The following is a 15867-nucleotide window of genomic DNA, read 5'->3' as shown; positions in this document are numbered from 1 at the left end:
AATAGAAGCACGGCATGGACACCCCTCCTGTGCTTCTTAGGAAGCTCCCGAAAAGAGAACGCTGCTTTCATTTCCCTCCAATTCTTGCACGCTTTTCCTTCCTGGGCTACAAAGGGGCTTCAGTTTGGAGCCAAAGCACATCAGACACGAGGATTAGTGTCCGAGCTGGGAGGAGAATCCAGATTTCCACAGCACTGAGCTGCCACTTTCTGAGAGCTGGAGCCCTGGCAGAGTGTTCCGGTTTGTTGTATAAAAGCCTAAGAACACTTAGACCCTGCAAACTTCAGAGACCAAAGAGAAAATGTGTCCATGTTATTCAGCAAATTCCCATCCCTGAGAGTTTAAGGGCAGGGACAGTCCTCAGAACGTCAGTGGGCATTTTGGCCTCTAGCCTCGGTTCTGCCACGTATTGACGGTATGACCTTGGACACAGTCACTTCCTGCATCAGAGGCCCTGTTTGCCCAACTCCAAAACAAAGTGGCTGGTCCAAGGTCTCTGACCTGCTGTGTTTCTAGGACTTGAAGCCCTCACAGAAAGACCCTGGGTAGTACTGAACCTGGTTTTGGATCACTGTTTGCCTATGTTTGCCATTGAAAGGGCTCTCTTTCCTGCTCGCTGTTGCCCTATCACCTAATCCCAAACTGCAAATAAGGTTTTTTCCACACACTTTCAGTACCAGCATTTCATGGATGGCTTCCACATAATTTCAAGATTTTCTGTTGATGAGGGCCCCGGGAGTCTGAACTGATGCCAGATTAAGTTTCATTTTTAATACAGGTAGTGCAGTGATCAGTCAGGGCAGGTGGAGTTCAAGGTGATGGATGGCATGATCAAGGAATAGCTGCGTAGGAGGGGCAGATTGGTTTGGTCTAAACAACCCATAATGAAAGCTTTCCCCTTCACCCCCACTGTCCAACGCTCTCCTTCCAGCTCCTGACCGAGAGTGAATTTCCCTGACAGTTAAAAGTTTGCTTGTGAAATTTGATAAACTAAAACAAAATTTACACTTCTACATGTTTATGTATATATGTAATGTAGTACAATACATACAGTTATATATGTGTATGTATGTATATATGTATTATAGACACACTATATATATACACCATATACACATATACATACATATGTGTGTGTGTGTATATATATATATATATATATATATATATATTTCCTTTGATTTGACTCCTGTATATACCCTGATTTTTTTTTTTTAATTTTTTGGCTGCACCGTGTGGCTTGTGGGATCTTAGTTCCCCGGCCAGGGGATGGAACCCAGGCCCCCTGCAGTGGAAGCGGGGTGTCCTAACCACGCTGGACTGCCAGGGATGTCCCTCCCCTGATTTTGATACAACTGTGCTTCCTAGAGTCGTAGAAAGTGGTAAAAGCCCCAATGCTGTAAGAAGGCCCATTATGAAGGAGCTTTCTGACCTCTCCAAGACTTATACAAAATAAGAAAATAGACTTCGCCCTCCTGAATTGAATCAGGGTAACCCCCAACTCATATCGCTTTCTTTGGATGCTCGTGATAACCCTGTGAGCTAAGTTGGTCTGGATGAAGAAAGAGATCTTGGAAAGTCACCCAGCTAGCAGGTTGCAGGACTAGAATTCAACTGCGACCTTAAGAAAAGAAAGAATAATGTAATTGTGCGTCTCTCATTATGCACCTCTTCATCCAGTTTTGCAGATGAGGAAACAGAGGTTCCATAGCTGATCTCCAAAGTGCCCTCTGGTTTGTGACCCGGCCTGGCTCTACTGAGGACTTGGACAGATTCCATCACACGGTGGTGCTTCTTTTTGCTCCATTATGAGCGTTACCATTCTGGTGAGACACTTTTAGTCACGGCTTGCATGTCTGTCATTCTCTGTCCCTTGGAAAACACATTTCATGGTCCAATAGAGCAGAGTTTCATCCAATAACACTTTGACTGGGTGGCTTCAAAGTGTGGTACCAACCTCCGGCTGGGTTTGGGGCAGTAATGCATAACAGTCTGGTAGTTAAGTTAGAAACAACAGTAACACAACCGCCAGGTTTGGTCCCAAACCCTAATGATCCCCAAACCTCACGCTGTAAGTGGAAGAAGTGGAAGGGGATGGATGAGTTTGTGACTCTGTAGAATTCCTACCTTATTCTTCTACAGCCAGACGGAGCAAGAAATCCCACTTAGCCATGGCCCCAAATCCCACTCTGTGGTTGAAAAAAACTTGGGCTTTGTTGACCACCTCTCAAGTCTCAATGCTGACAGGCTGGGAATAAACGGGAATAATTAATTCTAAAATTATCCCAAAGACAAATCTTTTTTTCCAAAGATATGGGTTGCTTTAATGTCTGGAGTGTGTGGTATTTGGGTTTTTCTTCCATCATTAATGCAATTATACATCTAGCTCGGGTCCCAGGGCTCTAGGGTCTCCAGAAATGGAGTGTCTCATTTCCAGGTCAGCCCTCGCCTGAGTGCCCCAATGCGACAAGGCAGCAGGCTTTCAGAGTTTAATCCCCTCAGATGCTCCGACCAGTGTGGCTTGGTTTGTGGTTCACCTCAGGACAATGCAAACTGAGCTATGCATTTACTGTAATTCTAATCAGATGACTCTATAATTGGAAGAACACCAGTGGCATTCTGTCTTTGGAATCTTCTCCATTAAGTGACTGAACGAGGGCCAGGGGACATTTGCTTGTCCCAAATGCAGGTCCTGATAGAGATGTTGGGATCTGGGTACTATGTTCCATTCTGCAATAGGATCAAGTTCTTCCTTTGTTGGTAAGATTCTAAATCAGTCTGGAATTGGCACATCGTGTGTATACCTGCCATTTCCCCTCTGCTTTCAGTAAAGTCTGGCCAATTGCTCTTCTAATAGTAAAGAACAAGTGAAATGAACATAGTGTGTGGGTGGCAGGTAGGTGGGGGATCTGTGCCTAAGCTTCATGACAGTGACTGAACATTTTAGATAAACATTTCCAAGTCTAGCTCATAATCATATGGGGTCACGGTTGTCTAAAATAGCAAGAATAATAATCTGAACTTCTTCATTGCTCTGGATAGCCCTGTTAGAGATAGAAAGAAACATTAAAGACAAGTGCATTGAGGAACCAGTTTGTAGTAGGAGCTTGGCAGAGTATTGTGTGGCTTTGGGAAATGTAGAAATGAATCAGACCTAGACCCTGACCTTGAAGAGCTCATATTGAGAGAGAGATATAAATCACGCTCATAAAAAGTATAATCCAAGATAGAAAGTACAAGGCCTGTGGCACTGGGATTTAGAGGAAGGAGAGATCACTCCCTTGTGGGGATATCTGGCTTGACTTCTTGGAGGAGGTGGTTTTGAGCCAGATTTCAAAGAATGGGAGGTATCTGGTTCACAGAAAAACCGGGAGAAGAGATCACAGGAGCAAAGCTGAGAGGGAACATGTGAGGATGTGGGCATTGGTGAGGGTTGTCTCTAAGTAGCCAGGGTGAGGAGGACGTTATGCCCAGGGTCAGGAATCTGGGCCGTATTCTTTGTCAGTATTTCTCAACACTCAAGTGCAGACCCATGGGGACCTTATTAAAATACAGATTCTGAAGCAGTAAGTCTGGGGTGGGGCCTGAAATTCTGCATTTGGAATAAACTCCAAGGTGGTGCTAAGGCTGCTGGTCTGAGGACCACTCTAAGCAATGAGGAATCACTGAGGATTTTTTTTAAAGTTTTTTTTAAAATTTTTATCGGGGTATAGCTGATTAACAATGTTGTATTAGTTTCAGGTGTACAGCAAAGACCACGGAGGTTTTTAAACAGTAGGGAAGGAGTTGCTGCTATAATCAGCCTTACACATCCCTTTAAGGAGATATTCTGAGGTTACTGACACACACACACGTGCGTGCTCGCACGCACGCATACACACACACACACACACACGACTGGTACAGCAAGCAGGGTTCATGTGAGCGTTTGCTTTCTATCCTTCCTTCCTCAATTGTACTGAGTCAAAATAAAAATCCAGTTAGAGGGTGAAAGTGGAAAAGGGGTGGAAAGATAGTCAAGACCTGGATTCAAGAAACCAGATAGATACAAACCACAATATAAATGCTGTTTTTGCTTCAGAAATGGTTTCTTCTCCTGAACTGTTTGTTGAAGGGCAGAAGTGAGCTGATGAGTGCCTTTGTATTTGAAAGCAACTTAAATACTGGCCCTCTGGCTTGGTCACTAATACAATTTTGCAATTTGATGAAAATACTTTAATTGTACTACGGATGAAAGAATAGAGATTAGAGTCAGAAGATCTGACTTAATCCTCTAACCTTTCTGGGTCTCACATGAAGTTCCTCATCTAGAACATGGGAGAATCATCCTTTTCCTGGTCAGCTCTCAGTTCTTCATAAAAAGCAAATGAGTCAATGGGTATGAAGGTCCTTCTTAGACTGACAAGTGCCTTGCAGGTGAAGCACTTGGCAGGTGCAAGGGCCACCTCTTATTACTACAGATGGAGAGATTAGTCTTTGCTCTTGGGAATTGCTGGTGGAATGACTTAGCATCTATGGGGAGGGGCCTGTGACAGCCTCAGGGGCAAGGCCCCAGGTACTAAGGTGTGCGAGGTCCTTCTGTGGAGCTTTCATCCCCTGTCACAGCAGGATGCACCTGCAGCTGGTAGGTCAGACTTGCCCTCGCATCTGGCTGTGTAGCTTCCTGTGATCTCTGGGGAAGTGTTATCAGCAGCAATATTGCCGTGCAAAGCATCCTCTGGGAGTGACTTTGAGGCCAGACTCAGGTGCTCGTGAGCTGTTGCCCGAGTTATGTCCTGTGTTCTCTGCTGCCCAAGGAAGGTTTTTCTGGCTCCAAACCCAGAGCCGGTAACACTGGCAGGTGGGAATATTATTTAAATAAGGGTAGAGTCAAGAACTTTAGGGCTCCAAGGGCAAAGGGAAAACAAGCAAGACACCAAGAGGCAGTCTTTGGGCCAGATAGAGAGGAAGGCAAAGAGGTGGCATTCAGGGTCTGTGAGGAGAGGAGAAGATAGCTCCTGAGAGCCAAACCTGCAAAGTCAATAACCTGGACCAGAAGCTCATTTTTAGGGAGGATTCTACTGCATTTCATGCTTGATAGAATTGGGTGTTCTTAAAACAACGGGCATTAGAGATGACCATGGACGTCAGGTTCAATCCCTTCATTTTGTACATGTGGCGACTGAGGTATCTGGCAAGGGCTTGCCCTGGTTAAACTCTAAATTAATAGAAGACCCCAGGGTGAATGCCAGGTCTCTTGATCACCTACTGAAGTTTGAGAAGGATCATCCTTTTTGCCTCTCTTGGCCTCAGTTTCTTCATTTGGAAAATGAGGGGAATGGAAGAGCTGTTCTTTCCCTTCTAAAATCTTCCAGCTCAAGTATTTGATGAGTCCCAAGGACCCAGACTCAATATAGGCGTAGGACGTTTCCCCCTACAGGCTGTGCTCTGAGGAATCACATCCTCTCCCCTTATTCTTCCTCGGGAATCTGCAATAATGCTTAATTCTTGCTCCCAGACTCACTTTCGCAAGAGGAAATCAATAGATTCTTCAAGCGGTTGGACCACAAGATGATGCCTGGGCCTAGTTTGTCAACCAGGTGGCTCTGGTGAGGGAAGTCGTATGAGTCATTGTCGGCCAGAAATGTAAATCTAGCTTGAGGCTTCCCTTGAAGCAAATTTAGGTCATTAATAATAGTGAACGTTACAGCACGTTACAGTTACAAAGCACTTTACATACCTCATTTGTTTATCACAACTATTCAGAGATGTAGGTGTTATTGTTATGCCCATTTTACAGATGAGAAAAATAGGCCCGGGAGGCATGGTAAAACTTTCCTAAGGTGACAGGAAGTGTGAGTGGTCAATGTGGGACTTAGTTAAGTCTTTGGACTTCATAATCCATGCTCCATGCACCACCTCTCTTTACATCAGGCTTCCTACTGCCAATTCATCCTCCATGGAAATAAACAACGGCAAGTAAGGTCAACCTACTCAGAGTCATTACCATGAAGAAGCAATGGTGGCAGCACCAGTGTGGGTATGACAATCATGGTGATGGGCCCGGGAACAGACCTAGAGGGGCTGACAGTTTTATTACCTCTGTCCACCTACCCTGCCTCTTTCACCTTCCATTCCTCAGATGGAAGCCCAAGCCTCCTGATTTCCAAACCAGGGCTTTTTTTTTTTTTTTTTTTCCCTATTCTGTAAAACATGAAACATAATTCAAACTCGTAAAAAGGCTGATGAGAACTGTAAAAAATACCCATTGTGGTAAACTTTCTTGCCGTTAGCCAAATATTTCCGATTCTATCCACTGCTGGGCTTGTAGTGGGACTGTACTCCCTGGCCCCCGTGAGCAAGGGAGGATGATGTAATTAGTTCTGGCTAATTAGTTGTGAGAGGAGGCGACCATGTCACTTCTAGTCTGGAGCGTGTAATTGTTCTTTCTTTTCCTTGGCACAGCTGCCAGCAAGAAGGTGGCTGCTCTGTTAGCCTTGGTCCCTGAGTGACAGCGATAAGCAGAGTCCCTCTGTTAACCCACCATGTGTGAGCAAAAAACCAAATCTTTGTTGTTTGAAGTACTATGATTCTGATTTTTTGTTACTGCAGCAAAACCTAACCTATCCTGACTTTTATATTCATATTTCTACCACCCTGACTTTGAAGAACATTAACGTCTTCTTACACCTGCTTCAGCTTGTAAAAGAAACAAACATCACCCAAAACAACTGAGTCTCTTTCTAGCTTACCTCTTCCCAGCCCTTTTTCTTGTTCCCCCAAACAAGCACCATCCAAAGATGGGATGCCTCTGTCCTGTCCATGTTGGATACCTTTACTCCATAAATGTGTCCAAGACAATAGATAGTGTTGTTTCATGTTTCTAAAATCTGCATGAATGATATCAATATCATGCTGACTTATTCGGCAAATTGCTTTTTTCATTCAATATTATTATTTTAAATATGCTGATATTGGTACATAGTTCATTCCCTTTAACTTCTACATCACATTCCTTTTTATAACTGTGTCACAATTTATGAAGCATTTCTCTACTAATGGGCTTTTAAATTTCTTTTACTTCTTATAAGCAATGATGCAGTGAACATCCTTGTGTAAAGCTCTTTGTGTATATGTGCAAGAATTTCTCTGAGTTGTGAACCTGAGAGTGGATTTGCTGGGATATAAGATATATATATAGCCTCAAATTTAGTAGATATTGCCAAATTTCTCTCCAAAGTGTCCGTACCCATTTGTAGTCCTATCATCATGGATTTGTGCTTTGCTATTGCTTTATATCATTATATAAACACTTCATATTGTCAGACTTCAAAAATTTTGGCTAATCTGATGGATGTGAGATGGCATCTCTTAATCTTTTTAAATTTGCATTCCTTTGATTGTTAGTGAAGTTGAGCCTCTTACCATATGCTAAGAATCATTTCCTTTTCGGCACTTTGCATGTTCATATAGTCTGCCAATTTATTTCTATTGTTTTTTCTTCTTCTTATGGATGTGTAGGATTCCCCCCCCCATATTCAGTGTATTAATCCTTTGTCAGTTACATATTTTGACTATGCGCCTGTGACTTGCTTTTAATTTTGTGCATTGCCCAGTTCTCGTTCTCTTGCAAGCCACAGGCTGCCTGCTTCTGGACACACTTGACTTTTCAGATCACAGCAACATGGTGAAAATGGCTTAAAGGTGTATTTTGAAAAGTCCGTGTGAATAAATGTTCCCTGACCCTAAATATCTGTAGTAGGCTAAGGAATGTGTTCTTACAAAAGAATCTGTGAAGGACCTATTTTGCTTACTCAAGGATCTCATTTGCTAATATAATTGTGTGGTGAAAGCAAAAGAACCAGGTGTAAGTGGAAAAAACCTTAGTCACTAAGGCTTGTTCGGGCTGCTCTTTGCTGGATACCAGGGGTGACACGCTCGCCTGCCGCAGTGAGTCCTGGCATGATTTGCCTGGCTGTTTTGACATTCTGTAGCCCCAACACATGTGGGAGGACACCTGAGAGAAGCTTCATGCGCAGGTCGTCTCTCCTTCCCCCATACACACCCTGGAGAGCCGTTGCAAGGGTGTGATGATGGCGAGGCTGGGACATGTTCATCAGAGGTAGGAGAAAGCAGTGTCTTGGAAGTGCTTCTAGATTTCCAGTGGGGAGAGTCCCTTTCAAGCTTTGTTTATCTCTCGGTGCCTCAGCTAACCCCAGGAGAAAACCTTAGCTAAGGACAGGAAGCTCAGAGCACCCAAAAGGATGACTACACAACTCATGTCTATTTATGTCTGCCTCTCACGTGTCCCTCCGTCTCTTCCCCAAGAGGCTGGGCTGCGCAGGTGCTCTAAGGAAGCCTGATGCACCATCACTCCCTAGGAAACCAGTGGGCATGGCGGAAGCCGAGCTCTGGGATCAATTACGCTGGTGAAACTACAAAGGCAAGAGATGAGCCAGGAGTGTAGTGGCTTAGGAACGACTTTCTGAAAAAAGACTTGATGTTCCCAGGTGGAACCCAGTGCCCCAGGGGAGGTGACCCTGCGTGGCTGACCGACCGGCCGTAGCGCTGGGGGCGAGGAGCCAGGACACGCCTTCCGTTCCAGCGGACTCACTTAAGTGGCAAATTCTTTTCTCTCGTGCAATCCTCTCATCTTCAAAGGGAATTCAGTAAGCCCCACAATGCCATCAGCACTTGGCCAGGTGTTGTACTGGCCCATTAGGTGCATACAGGCCACTACCCCAGGGAGCGTGCCGAATGAGGTGGAGCATCCGGCTGAGACCCGTCGACATCCCCCAAGACTGTCGTGAAGCAACTTCTATAAACCCTCCAGCCGTTTCAAACGGTGTGTACGTGGTTGTCAGCGCATGCTGTGTTCTGCCCTCATCCCTGTGCCTTAGCTCACTCTGTTCTCTTTGCCTGGAATGCTTTTCCACTTTGTGTGCTCAATACCTTCAAATGCCAACTCCCAGGTGCAGTCTTCTCTGATCACCCTGGGCAGAACTGACCTCTCTGAAGTCTATACATCCCCATCCTTATAGCGTTTTGTATCATTGTTAATATGGCGCATACCATATATGCCAGAATCGTTTGCTTACATGTTTATCTTCCATAATGGAGTCTGAGTTTCTTGAAGGTGGATTCTCTGCCTTATTCATCTTTGTTTCCCCACCAAGAATTCAGTAGGTGCTCAATAAACATGCCAGATTAAATACAGCAAGGGCACAATTCACGCTTTTATCTGATTCCACCTTGTGGTATGAGTGTAAGCAGGTCACGTCTCTCTGAGTCTTAGTTTCCTGCTCTGTAAAATGAGAGTGGGGAGGATAAATGATGTAAAAGGCTTCTAAGAGGTTTTCTGACTCTATTGTCCATGATTTGAAGATTCTGGTCTCCTAGCAGAAAACTGAGAGTTCATTATAACTCTGTAAAGACCAGGGTAGTGTTCTCATGTACACGTATTAAAGGGTTCCATATTCCTTCCCGCCTCTAGTCTGTCACCTTTTAGAAAATGTGTACTATTTAGCAAATTCTCTGACTAAAGTTTCAAGAAGCTTGTGAGATTGATTGATTACAGGAAGTATATACATTTTATCTTCCCTGGGGAATAAAACTGTTGAGCTAAGTGACTCTTTGAAAGGAACTTCTGACTATATTTTCTGACGACGTTTGTCAGCCTGGATGTGTGTGGAAGGGGTCATTGTGTAGCTGTGTATGTCACCCCAGCATCTCTCTTCCCACCGATGCAGGCCTGCTACATGTGTCAGGCCCAGTAGCTCTGGACCCATGAGACCACCGCTTTTCCTATGCCACCTCTCTGCCCCTTGAGTTATAGGTTTGGAATTCCCTGCAAGAATAGGATTGAGTAGCTCTCATATTCTGAGAACACATATATAAGATGCTAATAATACACAACTGTGATCTTTGTAACCGACCTATGAAGTGAGGCAAGACAGAGGTTATTATTGACCCATTTTGCAGATAGAGCTAAGACTCAGACAGGTGAAGTGACTTGTGCAAGGCTGCATGGCTAAGAGGATCTTCTGAGTCTGGCCTAGTGAGATCCATTTATCCTCCACTGTTCTAAATTTCATTGACCCCTTTCAAAATTGTTTAGATTGCTGTTTTCTTGACTGATTGCTCTGAGGCTTACTATCTGGTGAATCCGAAGCAGGTGAATTCTAGCAGAAGGAAAGAAAGCTTCCTAACCCACTTCTGATTTTGTGGTACCAAGAAGCTGCACTCATTAATGAGGAGGGAAGTCAGATGAGTTAGAGCTGTCCATTGGGGGTTTCTATCATTAGCATCTCACTTTGCCAGTGAAGAAGTTGTTGAAGCCTGGAGGGTCTCCCTCTGAAAACCTGAGAAGATTCAAGCTGCAGGGCAGGGTTGGGGGACATCTTAGGAACATGAGGTCTTAGTGCCCTCCCTTTACTTCTCCAAATCCAGCTCAGAGGGGGCATAACTTGCTAGCTGTATCTGTGAACTGGAGATGATACATCCTTCCCAGCTTACTCAGTGGGTTGTTGTGAGGGTCACATATTATATGGAGGTGACAGTGTTCTGGAAACTCAAAGTGCTGGGTGAAAATCAGGCAGCATCAGTATACTTCCATAGCTACAAATGGTCTTACTGGAGGGATAGGAGCTCAGACCAGTGTTTTTTTCCTAAAAGTGGTTCCAAGAAACATTATGCAAGAGAACACATAGCATGAAGTATGAATAACCACAGTTCCTGCCCTACCTACCTGTCAGAACACTGCAGAGGATTAAGTTAGGTAATGATGTAAGAGCATTTTAAAATTGTAGCAATTGCTATTATTATGACATTCTTGTTCCTCAAAGGTTAAAAGGTAGTTCTTCTATAAACAAGACGAAAAGACAACCCTTAGAAAATATTTGCAAATGAATCAATGGACAAAGGATTAATCTTCAAAATATATAAACAGCTCATGCAGTTCACTATTAAAAAAACAACCCAATCAAAAAAGGGCAGAAGACCTAAATACACATTTCTCCCAAGAAGACATACAGATGGCCAAGAGGCATATGAAAAGCTGCTCAACATCACTAATTATTAGAGAAATGCAAATCAAAACTACAATGAGGTATCACCTCACACCAGTTAGCATGGGCATCATCAGAAAATCTACAAACAACAAATGCTGGAGAGGGTGTGGAGAAAACGGAACCCTCTTGCACTGTTGGTGGGAATGTAAACTGATACAGCTACTATGCAGAACAGTATGGAGGTTCCTTAAAAAACTAAAAATAGAGCTGCCATATGATCCAGCAATCCTACTACAGGGCATATACCCAGAGAAACCATAATTCAAAAAGGCACATGCACCCCAATGTTCATTGCAGCACTATTTACAATAGCCAGGACATGGAAACAATCTAAATGCCCATTGACAGACGAATGGATAAAGAAGATGTGGCACATATATACAATGGAATATTACTCAGCCATAAAAAGGAACGAAACTGGGTCATTTGTAGAGATGTGGATGGATCTAGAGACTGTCCTACAGAGTGAAGTAAGTCAGAAAGAGAAAAACAAATATCATATATTAACGCATATATGTGGAACCTAGAAAAATGGTACAGGTGAACCAGTTTGCAAGGCAGAAATAGAGACACAGATGTAGAGAACAGAAGTATGGACACCAGGGGGTGGCAAGGGTGGCGGTGGTGGGATGAGTTGGGAGATTGGGATTGACATATTTACATGAATATGTATAAAATAGATAACTAATAAAAACCTGCTGTATAAAAAATAAATAAAATAAAATTCAAAAATTCAAAAAAATAATAAATAAAAGAAACTGCCAAGTGGTTTAATAAAAAAAAAAAGGTTAAAAGGTAGTTCTTAATAACCTGAAAGGAATTTACCCAAACCCTCTGTGATGCTATTTATGTTGCAGCCCTGCCTCATCTTGGGAGTAGTTTTACTTGGCTGAGAAGTACAAAATGGGCTGGGTTGGAACTCCTCTGCTCAGATTTTGTTTCTCATATCTTTTGGATGCTCTTTTTGAGTCAACGGCTCTAGCTTTCTATAAGGATCTGTAGGCTTCCGGCCCCCTTGGCTCTAAGTGGTCCCTGAGGACTAATTCCCTTTCCAAAGAGGGCTTTTTTTGGTTTGTTTTCACTCTTGTACCTGGGGAAAAATAGTTACTCTCATAGATCGTAAAGAAAAACTCCTCAGGAGGCTAAAATATATTTGAAGTGGATAGTGTCCAACCTTAGCTTGATAATATCAAATGAAAACATATATACTTTTTATTTGCAAAGAGTAATAGAGGCAGCTTATGATATGGGACATGCACTGAGGATATTAAATTGTAAATAAAAAATTAAAGCCATAAAAATAGCAAGAGAACAAATATGTTAATTATAAGGCTTCATTAGCATATCATTGCAGTTGAGCCTTAAATATAACTCTGAGCTTCCTGGCAGGCCAGGCAAAAGGTAAACATGATGACTTATGTCCTTTTTTCTGACTGAAGGGTGTGTCCTGATTGCTTAAATTTTTTTTCTGGTACTAATTTTGAAAACAAATTTCATACCAAGTAACCCTCAAGGGTAATGAATGTCTCTAGCAAGAATTTCACATCTAATGCAGGAAAGTTCTTTTTATATTTCTATCTTGTTTCCCTTTTTGAGTTCAAAGGCCCATATTAGCTAGGAACTAAATTCCTTCCCCTAGATAGTCCAGAGTCACCTCAAACTGAACAAATACCAAATCGAATTTAACTTCTTTCTGAAATTAGTTCATTCTCCTGGCTTCGTTAATTCAGTTGAAGCAGCGCATGTACAAGCTGCCCTTGCCCGAAAAATCTCAGGTTGTTTAGATGACTCCAACCCTGACCTCCAGCCTGCACCCAGTCAATCCTGGAGACTCTGTCTTTTGATTTTGTTTAAGTCCCCCCTCTCCTCTTCACTCCCATCACCACTATTTTAGGTCAAGCTCTCACCATGTCTCACATGGGCTACTGCAATGGCTTTTTAACTTGCCTTCTTGTTATTTCAACCTTTTTTTCACACTGCGTTTCTGGAAACTGATCTATAAAAGATGGAAACCTTCTGCAAACTTCCCAAAGGCTGCACGTTGCCCTCATGGTGAAATCTAAACTCCGGGCTTGGCAGGTGAGACCTCTCACCTGCTGAGTTTCCAGCCTCATCTTGCTGCCACGGCTCTTACAAATTCTCTAACACAGGCTACTTGTTCCCTAAGCACACATCATGCCTCCTGCCTTTGCACAGCCTATTCCTTCTACCTAGAAATCTCTCCTACTTTGCAAACTTGGTGTCCTCCATCTGGGAAGCTTTTCTGATAACCCTTGCAACATCCACCATAGTTAGGTTCTCCCTGCTCTGGATGCCCCAGGACCTGGGCGTATCTCAGGTTATACTTTCCACATGGTGCTGTAACCACTGGCTTAGTTTCTGAATCCTCCAAGAATATTAACTCCTTAAAGACGGAAATGGGATCTCATTCATCCCGGATTTCCAGCTCTGTATGTATGTCTGACATAGCTGGAGCCTGATAAGTATTTGTTGACCAAATGGGTGGAAGAAAAGAGAGAACACTGTTAGACATGTCCCAATGAGGCCAAGTTCAGGATGTGTTCACTACCGGTACAGGGCTCCACAGAACTTTTTCTTTAAGATATCTGGAAGAGTGAGTGGATAGACAGCACTTTAGATAAACCTCTCTGAAAGTATCTCTCTGTGCCAGCCTTTGGTAGGAGCTGGTGGCTGACAGTGAACGGTTTTGCTGTTTGCAGAGGCCTCAGTAGCTGATATTCTATGCTGACCAGGCAAGTCTGTATACCTTGAGCATCCTGTATGTGGGTGGATGGGTAGGGACAGTATTATTCTATTAAGAGAAGAAAGAAATCTGACCAGGACATGGATTATGAGGGTATCTCCCTGCACACCCAGGGTTTCCCTCAAGAAGTACTGCTTTCTATCAATGCCCTGGCACAGCATTGATCCAGTCCTTTCCTTGCTCCACTCCATCATCATGCAGCGTTTTTGTCAAACGCATCTGAATTAACTGGGGCACTTGTTTAAATGGCAGACTCCCCAGGCCCCCCTCACCCCCCAAAAGACCCCTGCCTCAAAGATGGCCTCCAAGTTGGCTGGGGAAATCTATCAAGCAGGCCCCATTGCTTAGCTCCTTGCTGATCCTGTCGTGGCTCTAGACTGACGGAGCTTGGGCTTGATCTTGTTTTTAACCTCCACAGGTCATTTGGTGTGAAGGTTTGTGGGCACAAGCAATTTCCAATGCCCCTGGGCCCAGTACAGCAGAGCTAAACTACCCCACAGGCTCCGGGCACCGTTCTCTTCATGTTACACAGGCCCCACCTGAGAGCAGCTCTGCTTCAAGGAAGGGATGCGAGCTCCTGTGCAGGGTTTGGCCAGCGTGGCACAGGTTGGTAATTCTTATGAATAATAATGTCCAGTAATCCATTTTTGGAAGTAAATAATAATCATTCAAAGCCAAATAGGATTTTGCTGTTATCCAAACTCTTGCTGTTGCGTGATTTCCTTTTATCTCACGATAGCCCTTTGAGGCGGGCAAACCAGGGCTGTTCCCATTGTATAGACGTAGAAACAAGGTGGCTTGTACAAGGTCACACAGATGGGATGTTAACACCTGGTCCCAGGTTTTCTGACTCTTTTTTTTTTTTGAGGTACGCGGGCCTTTCACTGTTGTGGCCTATCCCGTTGCGGAGCACAGGCTCCGGACGCGCAGGCTCAGCGGCCATGGCTCGCGGGCCCAGCCGCTCCGCGGCATGTGGGATCTTCCCGCACCGGAGCACAAACCCACGTCCCCTGCATCGGCAGGCGGACTCCCAACCACTGCGCCACCAGGGAAGCCCTGACTCCATTTTCATGCTGCATTCCATTCCACCTTGCTTGTTGATCTCTTATCAGATTTGCAAGTTGAGGAATAGGAACATTACTAAGGATGTTAGAACTGTATTTTAGGGCTCAACAATGTCCATAAAGAAATTTGCTATCAAATGCTAGGTACAAAGTTAAATAAAAATAAGAATTTCCATTTCTGAATTGTTGGAGGAACAGACACTGTGGCTGGATGTTAAAACTTAAGCCCCATGTATTAAGAAGTCTTCCAAAATCCATTATACCAACCTAAGCCTTGAGCAAAGTTTCCGGGGTGTGCTGCACTCACTAGGGAGAGCCAGTTGTGGCCTTCTTTTCCTCACTTCATGGTTTAGTGATGTCATATCGGTAGCTTGAAATCGGCATGGCGCAAGAATTTACCCCATGGAAGTCAGCAAATGCTACAATTCAGGGCTTTGTCATTCCAGAGAACCAGCTGTTAAACATTTACCAGCACACCACTGCTTCCAGCTAATAGTGACGGGCACAAACTTAGAATCTGAAAGTTCTCCTCTGTCATCTGCATGGGACCATTTTCAGTGTTGATTTCACTTCTAACCACAAGTCATACCCCATTCGTGGGATTATGCCATTCCTTAAACAGGAGACTCTTTCTATCTGAGCTTGCAAAATCAAGGCAGTGGGCTTCTACTAATAGTGCTTCATGTTTGTATAGTTGGCAAAGTGTTTACACACCCTTCATCACTTCTGAGGTTTGTGTGGTCTGTGGGGCAGATGCCTTCTCCTCTTGGGAGAGAGGAAGGGCCTGAGGATCCCACAAGGGATGTGACCTCTCTCAGGGGCATAATAGGCCTAGCAAGTGGTAGACAGGGGCTTGAACGGGGTCTTCTGCCTCCTTGCTCTGTGCTTCTTCCCCTTGTACCAGACCTCCTCCGTTAGTTGGGACACTTGCAATACCTGCAGCTCAGGCTGCTGTCTGGGGCATAGAGAAGGGATGCCTAGATAAAGTCTG

The sequence above is a fragment of the Tursiops truncatus genome, chromosome 4, assembly GCF_011762595.2.
Source record: "Tursiops truncatus isolate mTurTru1 chromosome 4, mTurTru1.mat.Y, whole genome shotgun sequence".
Taxonomy (NCBI): Eukaryota; Metazoa; Chordata; class Mammalia; order Artiodactyla; family Delphinidae; genus Tursiops; species Tursiops truncatus.
This window is presented reverse-complemented; position numbering follows the sequence as displayed.